At 43.0% G+C, this 25,610-nt stretch overlaps 1 pseudogene; it reads left to right on the top strand.

Annotated features, from left to right (window-relative positions):
- Positions 1 to 22,145: 22,145 nt before the first annotated feature.
- LOC122362720 lies at positions 22,146 to 23,759 on the top strand (annotated as a pseudogene).
- The last annotated feature ends 1,851 nt before the right edge of the window (positions 23,760 to 25,610 follow it).

Raw genomic sequence — 25,610 nt, 5'->3', positions numbered from 1 at the left:
AAAACTGACATCCAGGGCCTTTACTGAATGAAAACATGCCCATAAAAGTGTTATAGTAATGGAGTGTATCTGTGAGTTTGGATGTCTGGACTTAGGTTTTGAATGTTTAAAAAATTCTTCTATAGTTATCATGGTCGAGTGGGAAAGCGTCCGAGAAGTTGCACTTAACTAGGCCAAGATAGGCTGGACGAAGCGCCTGAATGTTTGGGCTTAGGTTTTGCATGCTTAAAAATTAATTCCAGGGTGGCGGGGGTCTAGAGGGAAAGGGTCCGAGAAGTCGAACTTAACCCGACCAAGATCGCCTGGATGAAGCGCCTGGATGTTTGGGCTTAGGTTTTGAACGTTTAAAAATTTCCTCCAGGGTGGCGGGGGTCGAGTGGGAAAACGTCCAAGAAGTAGTACCTATCACGGTCAAGATCGCCTAGATGAAGCGCCTGAATGTCTGGACATAGGTTTTGAACGCTTAAAAATTACCTCCAGGGTGGCGGGGGTCGAGTGAAAAATCGTCCGAGATGTCGCACCTAATGTGTCCAATATCGGCTGGATGAAGCGATTGGATGTCTGGACTTAGGTTTTGAACTCTTTGAAATTTCTCAGTGAGTTCCATATGGAGTAGACGTGTTTTTTTGCGCTCCTCATTTCCCTTATTAATAGTTAATTTGCATCAACAATCTTATCGTTAAAGTTTGCTCATTATCATCGCAATCGGCATGACTAAACCAAAATCAAGGAAATGAGACAAACCAACAGAGGATGCAGATGAACAGGGCGCTTGTCAGTTGGACGATGCACAGGCCGCGGCTAGTGTTACCTATCCTGTTAATCTCACTGACATTATGGAAGCTATCAAGTCAATGAACGGCTCCATGAATGAGAAGTTTGATTCTTTGGAATCTACGCTGTCTCAGACATTGGCCTCGCTGTCCGAAGGCTAGTGCAGACTACGAGGGCCATATTTCTGAATTCGAGGCTCATTGTCGTGACTGGTTTCAAACGTGCAAATCTCTAACATCTAAACTGGATGACCTTGAAGGGTGCTCGCGGCGACAAAATATTAAGATCATCGGTCTGCCCGAAAAAGTGGAGGAGGGTCGCCCGACGCAGTTTGTTGCTGACTTCCTTGCAAATATTCTCAGCGTTAGTAACTTTCCTAAACCTCTGAAGATCGACCGAGCCCATCGTACGGACTGAGCCCACCCCACTCTTTAGCATCGCTAAAGAGAAGATTCTTAGTCTCGCGCGGCTGTCTTCACCCCTGATGTACAACGGAACGCACATTCTCATCTTCCCCGACTTCACCGCCGACGTTCTGAAGCAGCGCCAAGCTTTCAACGACGTGAGGAAAAGGCTCAAGTAGGTTGCTCTTCCCTGCTCGCCTTCTCGTGACCCATAATTCAGCTAAACATGTTTTTGACTCCGTTGAGAAGGGGCCCAGGGGCCAGGAAATTGGCGTCCAGTGGTTAATTCAAAAGGAGTAAATCCAGTGGTTCTGTTTATTTAACATCTCACAGACATTAAAGCTATTGGTAATGCTTCTACCCAATTCATCTTGTAATAAGGTTGTTCCTGAGGCACCTCCTTCTCCTTTGTGGTGGCTGGTAGCTGTACCAGCCCTCTGTTGGGCCTGTGCCGCCTGTTTATAACCCCAGTCTATGTCCAGCTCATATCCAGTGATTGTTACACTATCCTTTTCTTCACCCTGACCTTTAGCTAGGCTTAGCCCTTTCATTGAATCTTCCCTACATTCTTCTCTGATTTCCCTTACCCTTCTTTCGAGCTCTGTCCTCAGCATTTTGACATTTTCCTCCTCATGTATACTTTCTCCTCCATACAGACTACCTACTCTGCTTCCACATGCTGCCTCCTCCTTATGCACACCCATCAGTCTCTTCCTTTCTCCAGTCAGCTGCCCTACTTCTCACTCTAATTCCACTACTTCCTGAATTCTCTGAAGTATTTCTCTGTCTAAACTACTGTTAACTATTGAACTCATGGGTTGTTTTGTCAGTTCTTCATTTATTAGCTCTCTTACTCTTTTTTTTTCTTCTAACCTAGCCTCCTCACTTTGTTCTACCTCAACTCAAAACCTCAAAACCTTCCATTTTTATTCGCCTGTTTGGTTGTCGTGGACACTTCCCCTGCCACAACATGCATCACAGGCAGCATTAGAGGAGCGGAAGGGGACTTTTCTGCATAAGGGGGGGGCCTAGGTTTTTCTTCTTCTGATTGTTTCTCATTAATAGCTGCAATTTTTACCCTGCAGACCATGACATTTTTATTCTGCTCCATATTCTAGTCTGACAGGCCTTTTCTTTCACCTCTTTTTCTAATTTCCCTTTAGTAAAAAATGTTGCAGCTTGCCTGTTCTGTACCGCCATTTTATGCTCTTTGTCTGCTCTTTCTTCTTCTCTCATTATGGCCCTTAATAGTTCCCCTTTGTTCTCAGTGGAATTGTCCCACCCATTAATACATTCTAATTGCTTCCATGCCTTTTCTAATTCTCTTGTCACCCTTGGTTTTTCTTTAATTTCAGCCTGTGCCAACATTTGTCTACTCAATTTATCCCATACTTCCTTATAGGTAGTCATTTTATCAGTTTATATTTTACCCTAGTCCAATTACACTTCTCACAATTTGGATTATGACCAAATAGTCTGCACCATCAGGTTATTGGGGTGTTTTTATGTCTAACTTTTCCATGCTTCCCTATGGGTACTAATTGGCTTTTTATTATATAATCTAACACCACCTATTTTCCCAGGATCAATGTCCTTAATACAGAAACCACTGTGTGTGTACTGCTTCTTTCACTCTTGTTTTATTTTTGTCATTCAGTGTCCCAATCTCTTGGGCTCATACATTCAGCTTTCTCCGCACTTGAGGCCAAACCCTCGCGTCCGTTGCTACCAGGTCACACTTAAGTGACGGTCCAGAGAAGGTGCGCAACAATTTGGTCTCAAAATACTCGAGATCAGCTTATCTCATTCACACACGCACTCAGGTACACACACAGATCGATATAACACCACACTTCACAATATTTCTTATACCTTTTTTTTGTACCACGCCGGGTTTTACAAACTGTATTTTACCACGCCGGGTTTCACAAACTGCAACTTACCACGCCGGGTTTCACAAACTGTAGAGTACCACGCCGGGTTTCACGAACTGTAAGTTACCACGCCGGGTTTCACGAAATCACTCTTTTAGTGAATTTCAACCTTGCCAGGACATTAATTTTACAGCTCAACCATGCCAGGAAATTAATACTACAGTTCATCCTTGCCAGGAAATTACCTTTTGCAGTTCAACCTTGCCAGGAAATTACTTATACAGTTCAACCTTTCTAAAAGGACATTACCATTTTTCTCTATTCATTTTTACTGCATTTACTTCTTTAAATCCTTTGAATTTGTCAATTATTCTGATTTCAATATACAGAAAACCACTGGTGCCTCCACCACTTCAACCAGATAATTTAGAGTAATCAATCTTGCAGTTCTTTTATGAAAAAGGTGACTGCTTACCTGTCTTGTTGTTCAGCTGATGGTTGAAGCAGAGGATTCCAAGCAGAGACCACGTCTCAGACAGATCCGGGTGCCTCCTCCAAATTGTTGGGAAAAAATCTTCCTTGTTTCCCTCCCAGGTTCAGGTCTGTCAATGATGAGACTTAATCTTAAATTTACTATCTTATTTAGTTTAATAAAGTCAGAATAATTGAGACTGAGCTCAGGATACAGAACAACAGCATCAAGGCATGCAGGGCAGTCCTGTATGCTCACACTACATTTCACACAATATTTATATTCTTGTGCTTGTGTCTTCCTCCCACTCAGGGTGTCCTTCACAGAACCAGGTGCAGTTGTTTCTTCTCGACCAGTAGATGAGCTCAGTAGTCTCCATATCTTGTTTCTGTAGATAAGACATTTTGTACAGCACATACACACATAATATCAAATGGAAAAACACATAATATCAAATGGAAAAACACAGAGCCTTTATGAGGCCTGGGCACAGTGCTTCTATTGAGTAAAACCTGTAAAACATAAATCCTTTAAAACATAAATCCCACAAGACCCACATTAAACATGGTGAACAGAACCGTTTAAAAATGTAAATGGCTGTCCCAAGTTTTTCAATCGACTTTTTCATGTAGAGCTAGAGGTGTAGCAATACTATTTCGCAATTCTGTTATGTTTAAACACATCTCCACATTAACGGACCCGAACGGTCATTATGTTGTCGTCACTGGTCTAATTGCCTCTAAACATTTTTTCTAAATCTTTATGCCCCTAATTACGACGACCCTTTTTCCGTAAGGTTTTCAATTTTCTTACCGTCTCTTACTGATACTCACTTCATAATTGGTGGCGACTTTAACTGTATATTGGATCCACTTTTGGATAAATTTCCTGTTCGTTCTGACCCCCTCCTTAACTGCACTTCAGTCATTAAACATCTTACTGAGTCATTGAACACTGTTGATATTTGGAGGCTACACCACCCTGTTGATAAGCAATTCTCTTTTTTTTCTTATTTCCATAAATCATATTCTTTATAGATTCTAAATTAATACCTAATGTCTCTGCATCTAAATACCACAATATTCTGATCTCTGATCATTCTGCTGTTACAGTAACCTTTGACATTGGCTGGGAAAAGCCAAGTTACAATTGGAGACTTAACTCTTACCTCCTTTCAAATGTGAATTTTTGCCAGCATATTTCAGATTGTTTGACAGAATTTATTGAGTTTAACGATAAAGGTGATGTTTCTGACTCCGTGTTATGGGAAACTTTCAAAGTAGTAATGAGAGGACATATCATTTCTTACGAGTCAACAGCAAAGAAACTTAGACAAAAACGCTTATTGCTCATTTTAGCCATTTGGAGAAATTATATAGGGATACTGCGGTCTCGAGTGTTTTAAATGATATTATTTCAATCATTTTCAATCATTTTTATTTATATAGCGCTTTTAACAACACAGGTTGCATCAAAAGCACTGTACAGTATAATGACAGGGATGTATAATGACGAGAGTGACCAATTTCTTATTAAATGCAGAGACGGTCTCTGTAGTCAATTCAACGATAGTCACTAGAAGTTAAGTGTCCCCAACCAAGCAAGCCAGAGGCGACAGCGGCAAGGAAACAAAACCCCATGCATATAGAATGGAGAAAAAAACCTTGGGAGAAACCAGACTCAGTTGGGGTCAGTTCTCCTCTGACCGGACGCCCAGCACTTAACCTCCAGTTCAATTTTAAACGCAGCTGTGTCAGATAGTGTAAATGACTTAGTGTGTGCGTGTGTGTGTGTGCATCAGGATCTGGTGATCTGTCGACGGGCGCATCTAGGTTTTCTGGTCTCTGATGAACATAATCTCTGGGTGCTGATCCACCATCTAGTCTGGATACAAACTGTGAAAACAGATTGAGAAAGAAACAGGACTAATATTAGCGTAGATGCCATTCTTTTTACGATGTCACAAGTACATCGTATTTTAGAGTAGTGTTCCCGGTTCCAGCAAATCTAAGTAATGCAGCCTAAAAATCCTTTAACGGATTTGAATAATAAAAGGTGTGTTGGTGTGTTATGTGTAGGCTAAGTTAAAAAGATGTGTCTTTAATCTAGATTTAAACTGGCAGAGTGTGTCTGCTTCCCGAACAGAGTTAGGAGATTGTTCCAGAGTTTAGGTGCTAGATAGGAAAATGATCTGCCGCTCGCAGTTGATTTTGATATTCTAGGTATTATCAAATGGCCAGAGTTTTGAGAACGCAGCGGACGTGCAGGACTATAATGTGATAAGAGCTCGCTCAAGTATTGAGGAGCTAAACCATTCAGGGCTTTATAGGTAATTAATAGGATTTTAAAATCTATTCGATGTTTGATAGGAGCCAGTGCAGTGTTGACAGAACTGGGCTAATGTGATCATTCTTCCTAGTTCTAGTAAGGACTCTGGCTGCTGCGTTTTGGACTAGCTGAAGTTTGTTTATTAAGCGTGCAGAACAACCACCCAATAAAGCATTGCAATAATCTAACCTTGAGGTCATAAACGCATGAATTAATATTTCTTCATTAGAGGTTGAAAGCATAGGTCGTAATTTAGATATATTTTTAAGATGGAAAAACGCAGTTTTACAGATGCTAGAAACATGATTTTCAAAGGAAAGATTGCGGTCAAACAGCACACCTAGGTTCCTAACTGATGATGAAGAATTAACAGAGCAGCCATCAAGTGATAGGCTGTGTTCTAGATTATTATATGTGGGGTTTTTAGGTCCAATTATTAGCACCTCTGTTTTTTCAGAATTTAACATTAAGAAGTTACTCATCATCCAGCTTTTATATCGACTATGCATTCTGTTAGATTCTCAATTTGGTGTGTATCACCAGGCTGCGCTGAAATATAGAGCTGAGTATCATCAGCATAGCAGTGAAAGCTAACACCATGACTCCTGATAATATCTCCCAGAGGTAACATGTAAAGGTTGAAAAGTAACGGTCCTAGCACTGAGCCTTGAGGAACTCCATATTTCACTTTTGATCGATATGATACCTCCTCATTTAATGCCACAAACTGATAGCGGTCAGATAGATATGATGTAAACCATGCTAAGGCGCTTCCTCTAATGCCAACATAGTTTTCTAGTCTATCCAAGAGAATGTTGTGATCAATAGTATCGAATGCTGCGCTAAGATCTAATAGCACTAATAACGAGATAAAACCACGATCAGATGATAGAAGCAGGTCATTAGTAACTCTAATGAGAGCAGTCTCAGTACTATGATACGGTCTAAAACCTGATTGGAAATCCTCACAGACACCATTTTTTCTAAAAAGGAATACAGTTGTGAGGATACTACCTTTTCTAGTATCTTTGACAGAAAAGGGAGATTAGAGATTGGTCTGTAATTTACTAAGTCTTTGGGATCAAGATGTGGTTTCTTAATGATAGGTTTAACTACAGCCAGTTTAAAGGTTTTGGGAACATATCCTAATGACAATGATGAATTAATAATGTTCAAAATAGGATCTATGACTTCTGGAAGCAGATCTTTTAATAGTTTAGATGGAATAGGGTCTAACATACATGTTGCTGGTTTAGATGATTTAACAAGTTTGTACAAGTCTTCTTCTATAATAGAGAAAGAGTGTAATTTTTCCTTAGGGGATCTAAAGCTCACTATCTGATGTGAAACTGTAGTTGACGGCTGCATAGTTACAATTTTATCTCTGATGGTATCAATCTTAGAAGTAAAGAAATTCATGAACTCATTGCAGTTATACTCTTGGGGCATATTAGCACCTGCTGATGCTTTATTTTTTGTTAATTTAGTCACTGTACTGAATAAATACCGGGGGTTGTGTTTGTTTTCTTCTAAAAGGGATGAAAAATAATCAGATCTTGCTATTTTTAATGCTTTTCTGTATGACAGCATACTCTCCCGCCAGGCAATACGAAATACTTCTAATTTGGTTTTTCCACCTGCGCTCCATTTTCCGGGCTGCTCTCTTTAGGGTGTGCGTGTGTTGTCATTATACCATGGAGTCAGATTGTTTTCTTTTATCTTTTTTAAGTGCAAAGGAGCAACTGTATCTAAAGTGCTAGAAAAAAGAGAGTGCATAGTTTCTGTTACATCATCAAGTTTTTGCGTCGTATTGGATGAACTAAGGAATTGAGATAAGTCAGGAAGGTTATTTAGAAAGCTTTCTTTTGTGGTGGAAGTGATGGTTCTACCATACTTGTAATAAGGTGCAGAGTTTACAGGTTTAACTATACAGAGTTCACACAAGACTAGATAGTGATCTGAAATGTCATCACTTTGCTGCAGTACTTCAACCATTTTAACATCCATTCCATGTGACAGTATTAGATCTAGAGTATGATTTTGACAATGAGTAGGTCCAGAGACGTGTTGTCTAACCCCAATGGAGTTTAAAATGTCTAAGAAAGCTGATCCTAATGAGTCTTTTTCGTTATCAACATGGATATTAAAATCGCCAACAATTAAGACTTTATCTGCGGCCAGTACTAACTCAGTTAGAAAATCAGCAAATTCTTTGATGAAATCTGTGCTGTGCCCTGGTGGCCTGTATACAGTAGCCAGTACAAACATGACAGAAGATTTATCACTAGCACATGATTCTGTAGATAATGTTATATGCAGCACCAAAACTTCAAATGAGTTATACTTAAAGCCTGCCCTCTGAGAAGTACTAAGAATATTGTTATAAATTATGTCACTTAAATATGAATATAATAAGATTACTTTGGATCAGGTGAATAAGACTTTGTTAAAAATTAAACAAAGACATTTTGAGATTAGGGATAAAACAGATAAATTATTAGCTCAACAATTAAGGGGTTCATATGCCAGCAGGTCAATTCATCATATTGCAGATAAAGATGGTAACATTTTGACTAATCCAAAAGACATTAATAATTGCTTTATGGAATTCTATGCAGAATTATACAAGTCCAAGACCTCGGTGTCTTCACAAACTATTGTAGACTTTCTTCATTCACTTCCTCTTCCAAAACTGAGTGAGGCTGATCAGGAAATGCTAAATGCCGACATTACTCTTCAAGAGATACTGGATGCGTTTAATGCCTTTCCCAATGGGAAGGCCCCTGGTCCTGATGGCTTGCACCCTTTATGTTACACATGTTTAGTCATTCTTTTTACAAGCAGGAATTTCCTTCTCTACTTTGCCAATATTTCTTTACTTCTTAAGAAAGGCAAGGATGAGACAAATGTGTCCTCTTATCGTCTGTTGTGCTAATTATTTTCTGCAATCCATGCGCATTCTTTTATCGAAGAGGAGACATAACTTTATATTCCAAATCATTTATTCGACAGATGCATATGATACAAACATCAGCTGCTGAGTTCATTCACACAAGAGAGTGTGTCCACACTCCAGCAGTTCTCAATATTTATCGTCGTCCCTCTTCAGTTCACACCCCCTCGCGTTATCTGACTCCATTGCCCATTCGGTGTTGTATCCTCTTTTCAAGAAAGCTGACCTCCTCATTCCATCTGTGACCTGTAGAACCTGAAGAGAGACATACACGACCCCTGACCCTCTCAACTCCCAAGCATGCAATTTGCTAATCACTCTTCTGCACGCAGACATAGGCCAGGGACGTTAGCTGACAGTTCCCTGTTCAACTAACATTCTTTTGCACAATATATTGCTTGCACAAATACCATACTACTTAAAAGATATATTTGCTATTTTGTATTTAAATACCATAGCTGATTATAATGCTCAAAATAAACAGTGAATTAATAATAATAAAAATATAATAATGATAATAATATAAAAATAAAACATCAGTAATATATATTTACAAAGGATAGAAAATATCCCACACGTCCAATCGCATTTCTTAATACTGATTTAAAAGTGTTTACCAAAATTTTTGCAACTAGATTAAACAAATGTATTTCAACTATTATTCATCCTGACCAGGTTGGCTTTGTCCCTAATAGATTCTCATTTTTCAATGTTAGACGTTTTCTAAATATAATCTAGTCCAAGTAAAAATCTCTTTCTATATTGGCAGTTATTGCATTAGATGCTGAAAAGGCTTTTGATCAAGTGGAGTGGAAATATATTCTAACTACTATTAAATAATTTAAGTTAGGAGATAGGTTTTCCTCGTGGGTCAGTACGTTGTATTTATCATCCATGTGCATCGGTTTTAACTAACCGTTACAAGCCTCCCCGTTTGTCTAGGGGGCACGTGAGGCTGTAACAAATAAAGTCAACAAAAACAGAAAAAAAAAAAAAACGTCTGACGAACACATCAATCCCCTGATCCAGAAAAGCACAAACGCAGTCTTGAATAAATCTTTCATTTATTTAACAGAAGAATGACAGAGGAAGCAAATCTTCAGGAGAGGGCAAGGCCAACATAATAAACAAAACTCTCTAACTACGTTGAATATTAAAAAATAAATAAAATAAATAAATAACAGAGTCTTACCTTACTCCCTAACTAATATAAACATAGGCAAAACCTCCATTTCAAAGAAAATGGCACCCTCTCCCTACCGCTTCCAAAAGACAAACAAAGTTTAAAAGAAAACTGAAAACAAATCAAACACCAGAGCATCCACATGCTCTCCCATAGTTCGCGAGAGAACAATTCCCTCACAATACTAAGAGATAAAGACCATAATCGGCCACCCTAAGTACAACACTTTCTGGATCAGGGAAAAGAGTGAACACGAAGCCGTCAGCATCCATCATGGTTCCTCTGCGATCTTTATGCAGAGCGCTGATCAACGATGAGCATCAGCTGGGCCCCAATTAACAATCTGCAACAAAGAAAGAGGAAGAGAGAAAGAAAGACATGCAACACCAAACATGCCCAATAGGTGACATCACCCTCTCAAGATCGCACATTACCCAAATACGTCCGCAGGACGTAACACCTTGATACATTGCCACAATTCGAGTTGCATAGGGGCACACGACAGGGGTGCCCACTTTCATCCCTGCTGTTTGCTATTGCCATAGAACCTTTAGCAATTGCTATTGTAAGGGTCCCCCTTTTCCTGCAGAACGGAATCCAGAGGCCCTGGTCGAAAGGTCAATGCGTGTTTGATCTTTTCTTTGCGTCTCGTTGAAAATCACTAATATTTATAATATTATATCTTTTGGGTTTCCAATTATAGTACTGACCTTATACATAAATTTATCTGACTCCAATCCTTCGTGATTTTAGTTATATTTACTTAAATGTAACTGCTGATCCCTCTAGTTGTGATTAAATTTGGATCATTAATTAACTATAATATTTCCTAGTTTCGTCTTATCGTTCGTTAGGATATAGAAAAATGGAGATCATATCAATGATAGCACGCCAACAATGCGGAAAACCTCAGAAGTCACTAACCTACTAGAAAAGTTATTTCAGACAATATAATAAGTTAACCAAGTTAACCAAGATTAACATTTATTTTGCCAGGTAAGAACAGGTAAGAACAGTTTCCAAATTGGTATAAATGATAAACGTTTGCACAACTGTACAAAAATAACACAAAACAAAATAAAACAAACTTAAAAGGTCAGTATACCCGGTCTTTAAAAAGTACATAGTGTAGTGTATGAGTACACACACCACACTACGGGCCGATCTGGCTACAGAATCGCGCCTTGTTGTGTTTTGTCACTTTCCTTATATACTCAGACCAGACAAAGAAATGCCAAATGTAGCTGTATTAACCTAGGTTCCCGTGCTCCAGTGTCACACCTGGCTGGAACACGTTCAGAGACCCAAAAGGAGGACACACCTCCTTCCCTAAAGAACACAGTTCTACTAAGTTCTTAATCTTCTCCATAATATAAGTGATTACTATGAAATTGAGACCAATTTACCAATCGCACTGAGACCTTTCAAATAAGACCAAACATGAAAGTGAAGAACAATAGGTTCATAAGACACATGACATATAATGCCTTATTCCTAATGAAGTTTAAACCAAGTCTTTTGGGCAGAAGGAGGGGAAGCAGGAAGAGCAGAGGTGAAGAGGGTGTCATAAACACAACAGGGGGTGGGTAGGGTGTATACTCTCTTTTGAAGTCCTTTTGTTCCTTTGGATATCCCTTCTCAGATCAGTCTTAATGCATATACAGGTTTTGATTCACCTCCTTACACTATCAGAAATCATCCACAGATTCCGCCCTTAAGCATAGGTCAGGTAAATCATATCATATCTCTTTATGCCGATGACGTTCTTTTATACCTTTTAGATCCTGAGCACTCTGTTCCACCTTTGTTGGACCTATTAAATTCATTTAGTAACTTTTCAGGTTATTCTGTTAATTGGCAAAAAAGCGAATTTATGCCCATTGGCAAGAATATAGATCCAGTCTTCATGCAGAGTATACCATTTAAATTATCTCCGGATATGTTAAAATATCTTGGTGTAGCTGTCCCAAAGAATTCAAAGGATTTAGTTAAATTAAATTTTCTCACGCTATTAGACAGCTTGAAGCAGGATTTAGAAAAATGGAGATCATATCAATGATCGGTCGTATCAATGCAGTTAAAATGGTAAGCCTTCCAAGATTATTATATCTTTTTCAAAATGTACCCGTTTTTCTACCCAAAGCCTTTTTTAAAACTCTTGACTCCATTATTATGCCTTTCATATGGGGTTTTAAAAATGCTTGTATATCTAAGATTCATTTGCAGAAACCTAAGCATTTGTGCGGTTTAGGTTTGCCTAATTTCCGCCAGTATTATTGAGCAGCGAATTGCAGAGCGTTAATGTATTGGCGGGACTCTTTTCCAGGCATTGTCCAAGCAGACACTCCCCCCTGGTTAGCAATAGAACAAAGTTCCTTCCATTCTTCTCTTTCTGCTTTGCTTAGATTAGAAAGGTGACTAATTTACCAAACACTTCCTTATTTTCGCCTATCTGTTACAATCATGCATTTAAACCCTCTCTTACAGATAAAGTTTTTAAGGAATGGCAAGATAATGGAGTTCTTAGTGTTAAAGATTTATACATTAGTAATTCTTTTGCCTCTTTCTCACAGCTCAGTGAGAGATTCAATCTTCCTTCTAATATTTTCAGATATTTTCAGGTCCGGTAAATTTTTCAGATTTTGTAGTTTTGCCTTTAGTAAACAAAGTTTTTGACTTATTTTCAAATTCCCCAGATGCTAAGGGTTTAACCTCTTTGTTTGTTAATGCTTTTAAAGATGTAATTAACTTTGAAAGCTGCTTGGGAAGAAGACCTAGGAATTCAAATTACAAAGTTTGATTGGAATAAATGTCTTTTATCTGTTTATTCATGTTCTATAAATTCGAGGCATCAACTTATTCAATATGAGGTTCTACACAGACTTCACTATTCTAAAACAAAGCTCAGCAAATTCTATCCTTCTGTTTCTCCCATCTGTGATAAGTGTAAAGTTGCTGAGGGTACACTGGCACATCTTTTCTGGTTCTGTGTTAAAAGTCTTTGGCTAGAAATATTTCAGTTTTTTGCCAAAGTCTTTAACTGTGTTTTACTCCCTGACCCAATGATAGCAATTTTTGGTTGGTCAGATTTGCTCGAGTCGCTCAGTCCGAAGGTACGGTCACCTATACAATATGGCATTATTGTAGCTAAGAAAATTATTTTGCTTTTTTCAATCATTTTTCAATCATTTTTATTTATATAGCGTTTTTAACAACACAGGTTGCATCAAAGCACTGTACAGTATAATGTAGAAGAGTACAATGACAGGGATGTATAATGACGAGAGTGACCAATTTCTTATTAAATGCAGAGACGGTCTCTGTAATCAATTCGATGTTAAATCACTAGAAGTTAAGTGTCCCCAACCAAGTAAGCCAGAGGCAACAGCGGCAAGGAAACAAAACCCCATGCATACAGAATGGAGAAAAAAAAACCTTGGGAGAAACCAGACTCAGTTGGGGTCAGTTCTCCTCTGACCGGACGCCCAGTACTTACCTTCCAGTTCAATTTTAAACGCAGCTGTGTCAGATAGTGTAAATGACTTGGTGTGTGTATGTGTGCATCAGGATCTGGTGATCTGTCGAAGGGCGCATCTAGGTTTTCTGGTCTCTGATGAACATAATCTCTGTGTGCTGATCCACCATCTAGTCTGGATACAAACTGTGAAAACAGATTGAGAAAGAGACAGGACTAATATTAGCATAGATGCCATTCTTTTTACGATGTCACAAGTACATCGTATTTTAGGAGTAGTGTTCCCGGTTCCAGCAAATCTAAGTAAGGCAGCCTAAAAATCCTTTAACGGATTTGAATAATAAAAAGTGTGTTGGTGTGTTATGTGTAGGCTAAGTTAAAAAGATGTGTCTTTAATCTAGATTTAAACTGGCAGAGTGTGTCTGCTTCCCGAACAGAGTTAGGGAGATTGTTCCAGAGTTTAGGTGCTAGATAGGAAAAGGATCTGCCGCCCGCAGTTGATTTTGATATTCTAGGTATTATCAAATGGCCAGAGTTTTGAGAACATAGCGGACGTGCAGGACTTTAATGTGATAAGAGCTCACTCAAGTATTGAGGAGCTAAACCATTCAGGGCTTTATAGGTAATTAATAAGATTTTAAAATCTATCCGATGTTTGATAGGGAGCCAGTGCAGTGTTGACAGAACCGGGCTAATGTGATCATACTTCCTAGTTCTAGTAAGGACTCTGGCTGCTGCGTTTTGGACTAGCTGAAGTTTGTTTATTAAGAGTGCAGAACAACCACCCAATAAAGCATTACAATAATCTAACCTCAAAGTCATAAACGCATTAATTAATATTTCTGCATTAGAGGTTGAAAGCATAGGTCGTAATTTAGATATATTTTTAAGATGGAAAAACACAGTTTTACAGATGCTAGAAACATGATTTTCGAAGGAAAGATTGCTGTCAAACAGCACACCTAGGTTCCTAACTGATGATGAAGAATTAACAGAGCAGCCATCAAGTGATAGGCTGTGTTCTAGATTATTATATGTGGGGTTTTTAGGTCCAATTATTAGCACCTCAGTTTTTTCAGAATTTAGCATTAGGAAGTTACTCATCATCCAGCTTTTTATATCGACTATGCATTCTGTTAGATTCTCAATTTGGTGTGTATCACCAGGCTTCGCTGAAATATAGAGCTGAGTATCATCAGCATAGCAGTGAAAGCTAACACCATGACTCCTGATAATATCTCCCAGAGGTAACATGTACAGGTTGAAAAGTAACGGTCCTAGCACTGAGCCTTGAGGAACTCCATATTTCACTTGTGATTGATATGATACCTCCTCATTTAATGCTACAAACTGATAGCGGTCAGATAGATATGATTTAAACCATGCTAAGGCGCTTCCTCTAATGCCAACATAGTTTTCTAGTCTATCCAAGAGAATGTTGTGATCGATTGTATCGAATGCTGCGCTAAGATCTAATAACGAGATAAAACCACGATCCGATGATAAAAGCAGGTCATTCGTAACTCTAATGAGAGCAGTCTCAGTACTATGGTACGGTCTAAAACCTGATTGGAAATCCTCACAGACACCATTTTTTCTAAAAGGAATACAGTTGTGAGGATACTACCTTTTCTAGTATCTTTGACAGAAAAGGGAGATTAGAGATTGGTCTGTAATTTACTAAGTCTTTGGGATCAAGATGTGGTTTCTTAATTAGAGGTTTAACTACAGCCAGTTTGAAGGTTTTGGGAACATATCCTAATGACAATGATGAATTAATAATGTTCAAAATAGGATCTATGACTTCTGGAAGCAGATCTTTTAATAGTTTAGATGGAACAGGGTCTAACATACATGTTGCTGGTTTAGATGATTTAACAAGTTTGTACAAGTCTTCTTCTCCTATAATAGAGAAAGAGTGTAATTTTTCCTCAGGGTTCTAAAGCTCACTATCTGATGTGAAACTGTAGTTGACGGCTGCATAGTTACAATTTTATCTCTGATGGTATCAATCTTAGAAGTAAAGAAATTCATGAACTCATTGCAGCTATACTCTTGGGGCATATTAGCACCTGTTGATGCTTTATTTTTGTTAATTTAGTTACTGTACTGAATAAATACCGGGGTTGTGTTTGTTTTCTTCTAAAAGGGATGAAAAATAATCAGATCTTGCAATTTTTAATGCTTTTTTGTATGACAGCATAATCTCCCGCCAGGCAATACGAAATACTTCTAATTTGGTTTTTCTCCACCTGCGCTCCATTTTCCGGGCTGCTCTCTTTAGGGTGCGTGTATTGTCATTATACCATGGAGTCAGATTGTTTTCTTTTATCTTTTTAAGTGCAAAGGAGCAACTGTATCTAAAGTGCTAGAAAAAGAGAGTGCATAGTTTCTGTTACTTCATCAAGTTTTTAAGTCGTATTGGATGAGCTAAGGAATTGAGATAAGTCAGGAAGGTTATTTAGAAAGCTTTCTTTTGTGGTGGAAGTGATGGTTCTACCATACTTGTAATAAGGTGCAGAGTTTACAGGTTTAACTATACAGAGTTCACACAAGACTAGATAGTGATCTGAAATGTCATCACTTTGCTGCAGTACTTCAACCATTTTAACATCTATTCCATGTGACAGTATTAGATCTAGAGTATGATTTTGACAATGAGTAGGTCCAGAGACGTGTTGTCTAACCCCAACGGAGTTCAAAATGTCTAAGAAAGCTGATCCTAATGAGTCTTTTCATTATCAACATGGATATTAAAATCGCCAACAATTAAGACTTTATCTGCGGCCAGTACTAACTCAGTTAGAAAATCAGCAAATTCTTTAATGAAATCTGTGCTGTGCCCTGGTGGCCTGTATACAGTAGCCAGTACAAACATGACAGAAGATTTATCACTAGCACATGATTCTGTAGATAATGTTATATGCAGCACCAAAACTTCAAATGAGTTATACTTAAAGCCTGCCCTCTGAGAAGAACTAAGAATATTGTTATAAATTGTAGCAACACCTCCCCCTCTACCTTTTAAACGTGGCTCATTTTTAAAGAAATAATTTTGGGGGGTAGATTCATTTAGAGTAATATAATCATCTGGTTTTAGCCAGGTTTCTGTCAAACAAAGCAAATCTAGCTTCTAATGATTGATCAAATCATATACATAAAGTGCTTTTGTGGAAAGTGATCTAATATTTAGCGAGCCAAGTTTTATTGTTTGCTTATTTGAATTATAGGTAGTTTTAATTTGTTGGACATTAATTAAATTATTGCTTTTGATTAGGTTTGGACGTTCTCTGCATATTCTAATTCGGGGAACAGACACAGTCTCTATAGTGTGATATCTAGGTGAAAGAGTCTCTATGTGCTGAGAATTAACCTTCTGTGACGTGAGGCAGCTAGCAGACGGTTGGTTTAGCCGGTCTGTCTGCTTCCTGACCTGGGCACAAGTTGGTCATGTTGGAGCTATAAGACTATATGCCATATTTCTAGATAGAAGAGCGGCACCACCCCAGGAGGGATGAAGACCATCTCTTTTCAACAGGTCAGGTCTGCCCCAGAAACTCATCCAATTGTCTATAAAGCCTATGTTGTTCTGCGGGCACCACTTAGACATCCAGCCATTGAGACCCAGCAATCTGCTGTAAATCTCATCACCCCGGTAAGCAGGGAGGGGACCAGAGCATATTACATTGTCCGACATCGTGCTTGCAAATTCACACACCTCTTTAATATTATTTTTAGTGATCTCCGACTGGCGAAGTCGAACATCATTAGCGCCGACGTAAATAACAATCTTAAGAAATTTACGTTTAGCATTAGCCAGCACTTTTAAATTTGACAAGATGTCAGACGCTCTGGCTCCCGGTAAGCATTGGACTACGGTGGCTGGTGTCTCTATTTTCACGTTCCGTACAATAGAATCGCCAATTACTAGGGCACTTTGATCAGGTTTCTCAGTGGGTTTGTCACTGAGTGGGGAGAACCTGTTTGATGTTCTGATCGGAACGGAAGAGCGGTGTTTTGACCCGCGACTAGCCCGCCTCACGGTCACCCAATTGCCCTGCTGCAGGGGCTCTGAAGCTGGAACCGAACAATGTACACGATTCACTGTACTAGTCGCATCCAAAGCAGTATCTACAGCCCTCGCATTCTTACTGTCTTCAATTAAAGTTTGGATACGTGTCTCTAATTCTAAAACCTTCTCTGTCAGCCTAGCAATTTCCCTGCATTTATCACACGTGAATTCCTGATCGCTAACAGAGAAGGATAAACTATACATGTGACAGACGGTGCAAGTGACGATGCAGGGAGAAGCCATTTACTCACCGTAAGGATTCACTTACCACTCTTGTTTTGATGAGCTTGTGAAAATGAAGCGAACGAGCGCGAGGAACAAATGAGCAGGAGCGGAAAAAAGTCCACAATAGGCGCGAAAACGCAGGTGGGAGCGAAAGTGAATCGGCTAACGAGTACTAACTCACCGCCAAGTTTTAGATTAAAGCGAACGAACTAACAGCAGTCTAATTAGTTAGATTAATTTGATAGTATCAACAATATGTACACAGTCAAATTATATTTGATAGTTAGAGAAGAGGTGATAAATTGAAAAGCGAAGTTACACGCAGCTACAAACAAACCAACCTCTCAGCAGACAGGAGCAATCGAGCAGGAGACAGGGTCCACACATCCAGACATCCAGGCTCAAAGACTAATCCCATAACAGTAACACATCACTGGGCATGATTTTATTTAGTAAAGGCCCTGGATTACAGTTTTCTTTAAGGCCTGGGCCCACAGACTCACCCCCATTACTACAACACTTTTATGGGCATGATCTTGGCGGGTTAAGTGCGACTTCTCGAGTCTTTCCTACTCGACCATGGTAACCCTGGAAGAAATTTTTAAGCGTTTTAAACCTAAGTGCAGACATCCAGGCGCTTCATCTAGCCAATCTTGGCAGTGATAGGTGCTACTTCTTGGACGCTTTCCCACTCGACCCCCGCCACCCTGGAGGAAATTTTTAAACGTTCAAAACCTAAGTCCAAACATCCAGGCCCTTCATCCAGCCGATCTTGGCCGTGATAGGTGCGGCCTCTTGGACTCTTTCCCACTCAACCCCTGCCACCCTGGAGGAAATTTTTAAACGTTCAAAACCTTACTCCTAAAATTCAGGCGCTTCATCCAGCCGATCTTGGCCTGGATAGGTGCGATTTCTCGGAAACTTTCCTACCCGACCATGGTAACCCTGGAAGAAATTTGTAAACATTCAAAACCTAAGTCCAAATATCCAGACACTTCATCCAGCCGATCTTGGCCGGGTTAAGATCGAATTCTTGGATGCTTTCCTTCACGGCCATGGTAACCCTGGAAGATATTTTTAAGCATTCAAATCCTAAGCCCGGACATCCAGGCGCTTCATCCAGCCAATCTCTCCCGAGTTAAGTTCGACTTCTTGGACGGTTTCCACTCGACCATGGAAAACCTGGAAGAAATTTGTAAACATTCAAAACCTAAGTCCAATCATCCAGGCGCTTCATCCAGCCAATCTTGGCCGGGATAGCTGCGATTTCTCGGACACTTTCCCACTCGACCATGGTAAACCTGGAGGAAACTTTTAAGTGATTAAAACCTAGGTCCAGACATCCAAGCGCTTCATCCAGCCGCTCTTGGCCATGATAAGTGCTACTTCTTAAATTCTTTCCCATTTGACCCCCGCCACCCTGGAGGAAATTTTTAAACGTTCAAAACCTATGTCTAAACATCCAGACGCTTCATCCAAGCGATATTGGTCGGGTTAAGTGCGACTTCTCGGAGGCTTTCCCACTCGACCCCCGCCACCCTGGAGGAAATTTTTACATATTCAAAACCTTAGTCCTAACATTCAGGCACTTCATCCAACCGATCTTAGCCAGGATAGATGCGATTTCTCGGACGCTTTCCCAATCATCCATGGTAACCCTGGAGGAAATTTTTAAGCGTTTTAAACCTAAGTCCAATCATCCAGGCGCTTCATCCTGCCGATCTTGGCCGGGTTAAGTGCGACTTCTCGGAGGCTTTCCCACTCGACCATGGTAACCCTGGATGAAATTTGTAAGCGTTCAAAACCTAAGTCCAGACATCCAGGCTCACAGACTAACCCTATAACAGTAACATATCACTGGGCATGATTTTATTAAGTAAAGGCCCATGATTACAGTTTTCTTTAAAGCCTGGGCCCACCGACTCACCCCATAAACTAACACTTTTATGGGTATGATCTTGGCCGGGTTAAGTGCAACTTCTCGGACGCTTTCCCACTCGACCATGGTAAACCTGGAAGAAATTTCTTAAGCATTCAAAACGTAAATCCAGACATCCAGGCGCTTCATTCAAGCAATATTGGCCGGGTTAAGTGTAACTTCTCGGATGCTTTCCTTCTCAACCATGGTAGCCCTGGATGAAATTTTTAAGCATTCAAAACGTCTCAGGTTACGAATGTAACCATGGTTCCTCTAGGGAACGAGACGCTCTGTCACAAACGCTTTGGGAACGCCTTCGGCGTGAGCCATTCTGAACCACGTGTAAGATCTGTCCAATGGAGGGGAGCGACGTCATGGACGAGATGACGTCGCCGACCAGGAAGTATAAAGTCACGCTCTGCGATGCCGGCACCAGCTTTCTGCGTTCAGTAAGCGCTACGTGTATATTGTTTGTCTATTTGCTGTCTGTTTGTCTAGCTTAAATATTATTATGGCTGATAATCAGGAGTTGAAAAGAAAGTCTAAGTCGAAACACGCTGGTGTTCCGTCACGTTTTAAGCGGTGTGCTGATCCCTGCCCTCATTATATCACGGGTGGGGACACACACAGCTTGTGCGTGGCGTGCCTGGGAGCGGAGCACGCGGCGTCAGCCCTCGAGGGGACTGATTGCCCGCATTGTTTGCAGCTACCGCTGCGAACACTCCGCTCCCGGAGGGCTCTCTTTCAGGAGGGAGCCTTCACCAGCGTTCCCAGGGGTGCGGGACCCGCTTCCGCCGAGGCGGAGCGGTGCACGCACGTCTGGGGATCGCAACTCGATCTGACGGAGGAGATGGAGACGGGCTCGTCCCTTTCTCCATCGGAGTCCGCCAGATCGGGCGCTCAATCCCGTGTGTCCGAAGCCCAAACTCCGGCTTCTTCGGCCACGGGGGAGACGTCCACTCGCGCTCACTCTTCCTCCGAGGAGGTTGATGTTGATGTGGTGGACGATGCGCCATTGCACACGCCACAATATGAGGAGCTCTTAGAGGTGGTAACTCGTGCGGTTGCCAAATTAAACATCGATTGGCCCGCCGAGCGATACACTGAGCCTCAGAAATCTAAATTGGATGAAAGATTTCTGAGAGCGAAGCAGCCACCTCTGAGACGGAGCCTTCCGTTCTTCCCAGACCTCCACAGTGAGCTGTCGAGGTCCTGGGGAAGGCCGTACTCCGCTCGTGTTTTCTCCCCCACCGCTGCTAGTTATTATGGCAATGTGGCGGGAGTCGCAGAGTGCGGCTATAAGGCGATGCCCCGGGTAGAACAGTCTCTTGCTACCTATCTGTCCCCCGGTGCGGCATCGTCTTTGAAGGCTCCGACCTTACCATCGAAGCCGCTGAGAACAACGTCGGCTTTGATGGCTAAGGGGTACGCGGCAGCAGGATTGGCTGGGTCTTGCATGCACACTATGGCGGTGTTGCAGGCATACCAAGCCGACCTGCTGAAAGAGATCGATGAGGGAGAGGGGGTCAGGTCCGATGACATTGCAGAACTGCGTCGGACGGCTGACCTCTGCCTCCGCGTCACTAAGGAGACCGCCCGTGCTGGGGGCGGTCTATGTCATTCCTTGTGGCGCGGAGAGGCATCTCTGGCTGACCCTGTCCGACATGAAAGAGCGGGACAGGGTCTGCCTGGCTGACGCCCCTGCAGCCTTCTGGCCTATTCGGCGACTCCGTTAATGAGGTCGTCGATAGGTACCAGGAGGCCCGTAAACAGGCGGCGGCGTTCAAGAGTTTCCTCCCACGTCGATCTCAGGGGGCATCGGGACGAGAGATGCCCCCACCGCGTGCCAGCTCCTCATATAGGCATGTGCAGAAACAGAGCGTCGCCTCTCGTTCCCCTAAAAACAGCAGGGGCGAAGCGGCGCTCTGGGCCGGGGCTTCGGGCCTAAAGACCTGAGGGCCTTTTGGACAGGAAGTCCACGGCCAAGAAGCCCTGATATGAGTGGTTCAGGGCTTCTGAGGGCTGCCCCTCCTGGGGAGGATCAGGTTATGCCTGGTCAGAGGGCACCCGTTCCTCCTCAGGGCCCTCAGGGAGTAACTCCGCTATCTCTGCCCTCGTGCCAGAGTGCGGAGGCTTCCAGCACGTTCCCCAGCCGGATTCACCCGAGGGTGCGTCACGGCCGCGGAACGCGCCTCCCCTGCGGGGGTCCCGTTTACAGCTAGCCCGTTGTCTGCCTGCCGGTCAACCGTTTCAGGCCACCGAGTTACCTGTATCTCACACACCAGAGGTCAGCCTCGAGAGGCTGATTCCCTTAGTAGATTATTTAGCAGCGTGGAAACTTCTGCCAAATGTATCTCAATGGGTCATACTAACGATAGAGAAAGGCTATCGAATTCAGTTCGGTTTTCCACCACCGACATTCAGGGGAGTCACACCGACAGTAGTTGGCCCCCAGCAGGCTCTGGTGATGGAACAGGAAGTAGAATCCCTGCTCAGGAAGGAGGCCATCGAGGTGGTCCCTCCTCATGCTGTGGAATCTGGGTTTTACAGCCGCTACTTCATTGTTCCAAAGAAGGACGGGGGGTTGCGTCCTATCCTAGATCTGAGGGTCTTGAACCGCTCAGTCAACAGACTGAAGTTCAAAATGCTTACCATCAAGCATGTGGTGACTCAAATCAGATCCGAGGACTGGTTTGTCAACATAGATCTGAATACTTCCATATATCCATCCTTCCTCAACACAGGAAGTTTCTGAGGTTCGCTTTCGGGGGCGTAGCATACCAATATCGAGTACTTCCGTTCGGCCTAGCACTCTCACCCCGCACATTTACGAAGTGTATGGATGCAGCTCTGGCTCCACTGAGACTCCAGGGCATCCGCATACTCAATTATATCGACGATTGGTTGATATTAGCTCAATCAGAGCAGATGGCAGTTCAACATCGAGATGTTGTTCTGTCTCACATGGGGGAGCTGGGTTTGAGACTAAACGCCAAGAAGAGTGTATTGCGTCCCGCTCAGAGGACCACATACCTAGGCGTGGTGTGGGATTCGACCACAATGTGGGCAATGTGGGCTTGTCTCCTGCCCATGTGCAGTCAATCCTCATGTCAGTCGAGAGTCAGGGAAGGCCAGTCATTCAACCTTTGATGCAACCTGTGTTGTTAAAAGCGCTATATAAATAAAAAATGATTGATTGATTGATTGATTCACTATCAAGCAGTATCAGAGACTGCTGGGCCTGATGGCAGCTGCGTCCAACGTGATACCCTTTGGCCTGCTGTACATGAGACCCCTACAGTGGTGGCTCAGGACCAAGGGGTTCTCCCCGAGGGGAAACCCACTCCGCAAAATCAAAGTGTCACGCCGTGCAGTTCGGGCCTTAGACTTGTGGAGGAAGCCTTGGTTCCTGAATCAGGGCCCAAGGTTAGGAGCTCTATGTCGCCGGACCTCCCTTGCGACAGATGCATCCCTAACCGGTTGGGGCGCAGTATTGAACGGGCGCCCGGCCCACGGTCTGTGGAGCGATCACCACCACGGGTGGCATATCAATCTGCTAGAGATGTTAGCGGTATTTCGTGCTTTGAAGCACTTTCTCCCAGACCTGAGAGGTCACCATGTGTTGGTGCACACCGACAACACAGCGGTGGTCTCTTACATCAACCACCAGGGAGGTCTGCGTTCGTGCCCCTTGAACAAGCTGGCGTACCAGATCCTTGTGTGGTCCCAGGACAAAATCTGCTCGCTGAGAGCGACCTACATCCCTGGGCATCTCAATACGGGAGCCGACACCCTGTCGAGGCAGGGGTTGAGGCCGGGGGAATGGATGCTTCACCCCGACGTGGTGAAGCAGATCTGGTCGAGATTTTACCAGGCAGAGGTGGACCTCTTTGCTTCTCAAGGGAATGCACAATGTCCCCTCTGGTTCTCTCTAGTTCATCCAGCTCCCCTGGGACTGGATGCCATGTCACAGGCGTGGCCGAGGCGTCGCCTGTACGCATTTCCCCCGATTGCCCTGCTCCCCGGGGTTCTGGCGAGAGTGCGCCAGGACGGAGTCAGACTACTGCTGGTAGCCCCGTTCTGGCCGGGCCGAGTATGGTTTGCGGACCTCATCGGCCTAGTAGACGGTCATCCGTGGGAGATCCAGTTCAGTGCTGGAGTTCCTTCAGGCGAGATTCTCCACCGGGTTATCCCACTCCACCCTAAAGGTCTACGTGGCAGCTATATCTGCATATCATGACCCTATTGGTGGCCACTCAGTGGGCAGACACCCATTAGTTACACGATTCCTCCACGGTGTGCTGAGGCTGAGACCTCCAGTGCGGACCAGAATTCCCCCCTGGGATTTGGTTGTGGTGTTAGAGGCTCTGTGTAAGGCACCCTTCGAGCCCCTCGAAGAGGTTCCCTTACCTGTCTTATCTGTTAAGACAGCATTTCTCCTCGCCATCACCTCTCTGCGGAGGGTGGGAGATCTGCAGGCCCTCTCAGTGGCCCCTACTCACCTGGACTTTGCCCCAGGCATGTCCAAGGCTTTTTTATACCCACGAGTGGGTTATACACCTAAAGTGCCCTCTGTTACACCACAGCCGATCGTACTGCAGGCCTTCTGTCCTCCCCCCTTTCAGGATCCAGACCAGCGGAAGTTCAACTGCATGTGTCCAGTGCGAGCACTGGACACTTATGTGCGCAGGACTGCGTCTCTGCGGAGGTCGGACCAATTACTTATTTGTTTTGGTCCGACAAATAGGGGTGGCGCTGCTGCTAAGCGGACTGTTAGCAGGTGGATAGTTGAGGCTATCCACCTGGCCTATGAAGCCTCTGCACTCCCATGCCCTCTCGGGGTCAGAGCACACTCTACCAGGGGTATGGCGGCCTCTAAGGCCTATCTTAGCGGTGTCCCCCTCAGGGACATCTGCAACGCTGCGGGGTGGTCCACGCCCTCCACTTTTGCCCGGTTCTACAACTTGGACATGAGGGCTGCTCCTGGCTCCTCTGTCCTTTCCTGATGGGTGGTCTGAGGACCCCTTTTCAGGCAGGGCCTTGGAATTATGGCGGCGTGGGCATCTCATTCCCAAAGCGTTTGTGATGCAGCTCGAGTTCCTGAAGAGGAACGTCTCAGGTTACGAATGTAACCATGGTTCCTCTAGGGAACGAGACGCTGCGTCCCGATGCCATACTTCCCGCACCCCTGCCGGCGCTTACTTCACTACGAGGCTGGTGCCGGCATCACAGAGCGTGACTTTATACTTCCTGGTCGGCGACGTCATCTCGTCCATGACGTCGCTCCCCTCCATTGGACAGATTTTACATGTGGTTCAGAATGGCTCACACCGAAGGCGTTCCCAAAGCGTTTGTGACAGAGCGTCTCGTTCCCTAGAGGAACCATGGTTACATTCGTAACCTGAGACGTTTTGAATGCTTAAAAATTTCATCCAGGGCTACCATGGTTGAGAGGGAAAGCATCCGAGAAGTTACACTTAACCCGGCCAATATTGCTTGAATGAAGCGCCTGGATGTCTGGATTTACGTTTTGAATGCTTAAGAAATTTCTTCCAGGTTTACCATGGTCGAGTGGGAAAGCGTCCGAGAAGTTGCACTTAACCCGGCCAAGATCATACCCATAAAAGTGTTAGTTTATGGGGTGAGTCGGTGGGCCCAGGCTTTAAAGAAAACTGTAATCATGGGCCTTTACTTAATAAAATCATGCCCAGTGATATGTTACTGTTATAGGGTTAGTCTGTGAGCCTGGATGTCTGGACTTAGGTTTTGAACGCTTACAAATTTCATCCAGGGTTACCATGGTCGAGTGGGAAAGCCTCCGAGAAGTCGCACTTAACCCGGCCAAGATCGGCAGGATGAAGCGCCTGGATGATTGGACTTAGGTTTAAAACGCTTAAAAATTTCCTCCAGGGTTACCATGGATGATTGGGAA

Source organism: Puntigrus tetrazona, chromosome 18 (assembly GCF_018831695.1).
Source record: "Puntigrus tetrazona isolate hp1 chromosome 18, ASM1883169v1, whole genome shotgun sequence".
Taxonomy (NCBI): Eukaryota; Metazoa; Chordata; class Actinopteri; order Cypriniformes; family Cyprinidae; genus Puntigrus; species Puntigrus tetrazona.
The sequence above is the reverse complement of the archived record's forward strand: the minus strand, read 5'-3'. Positions and strand labels throughout refer to the sequence as shown.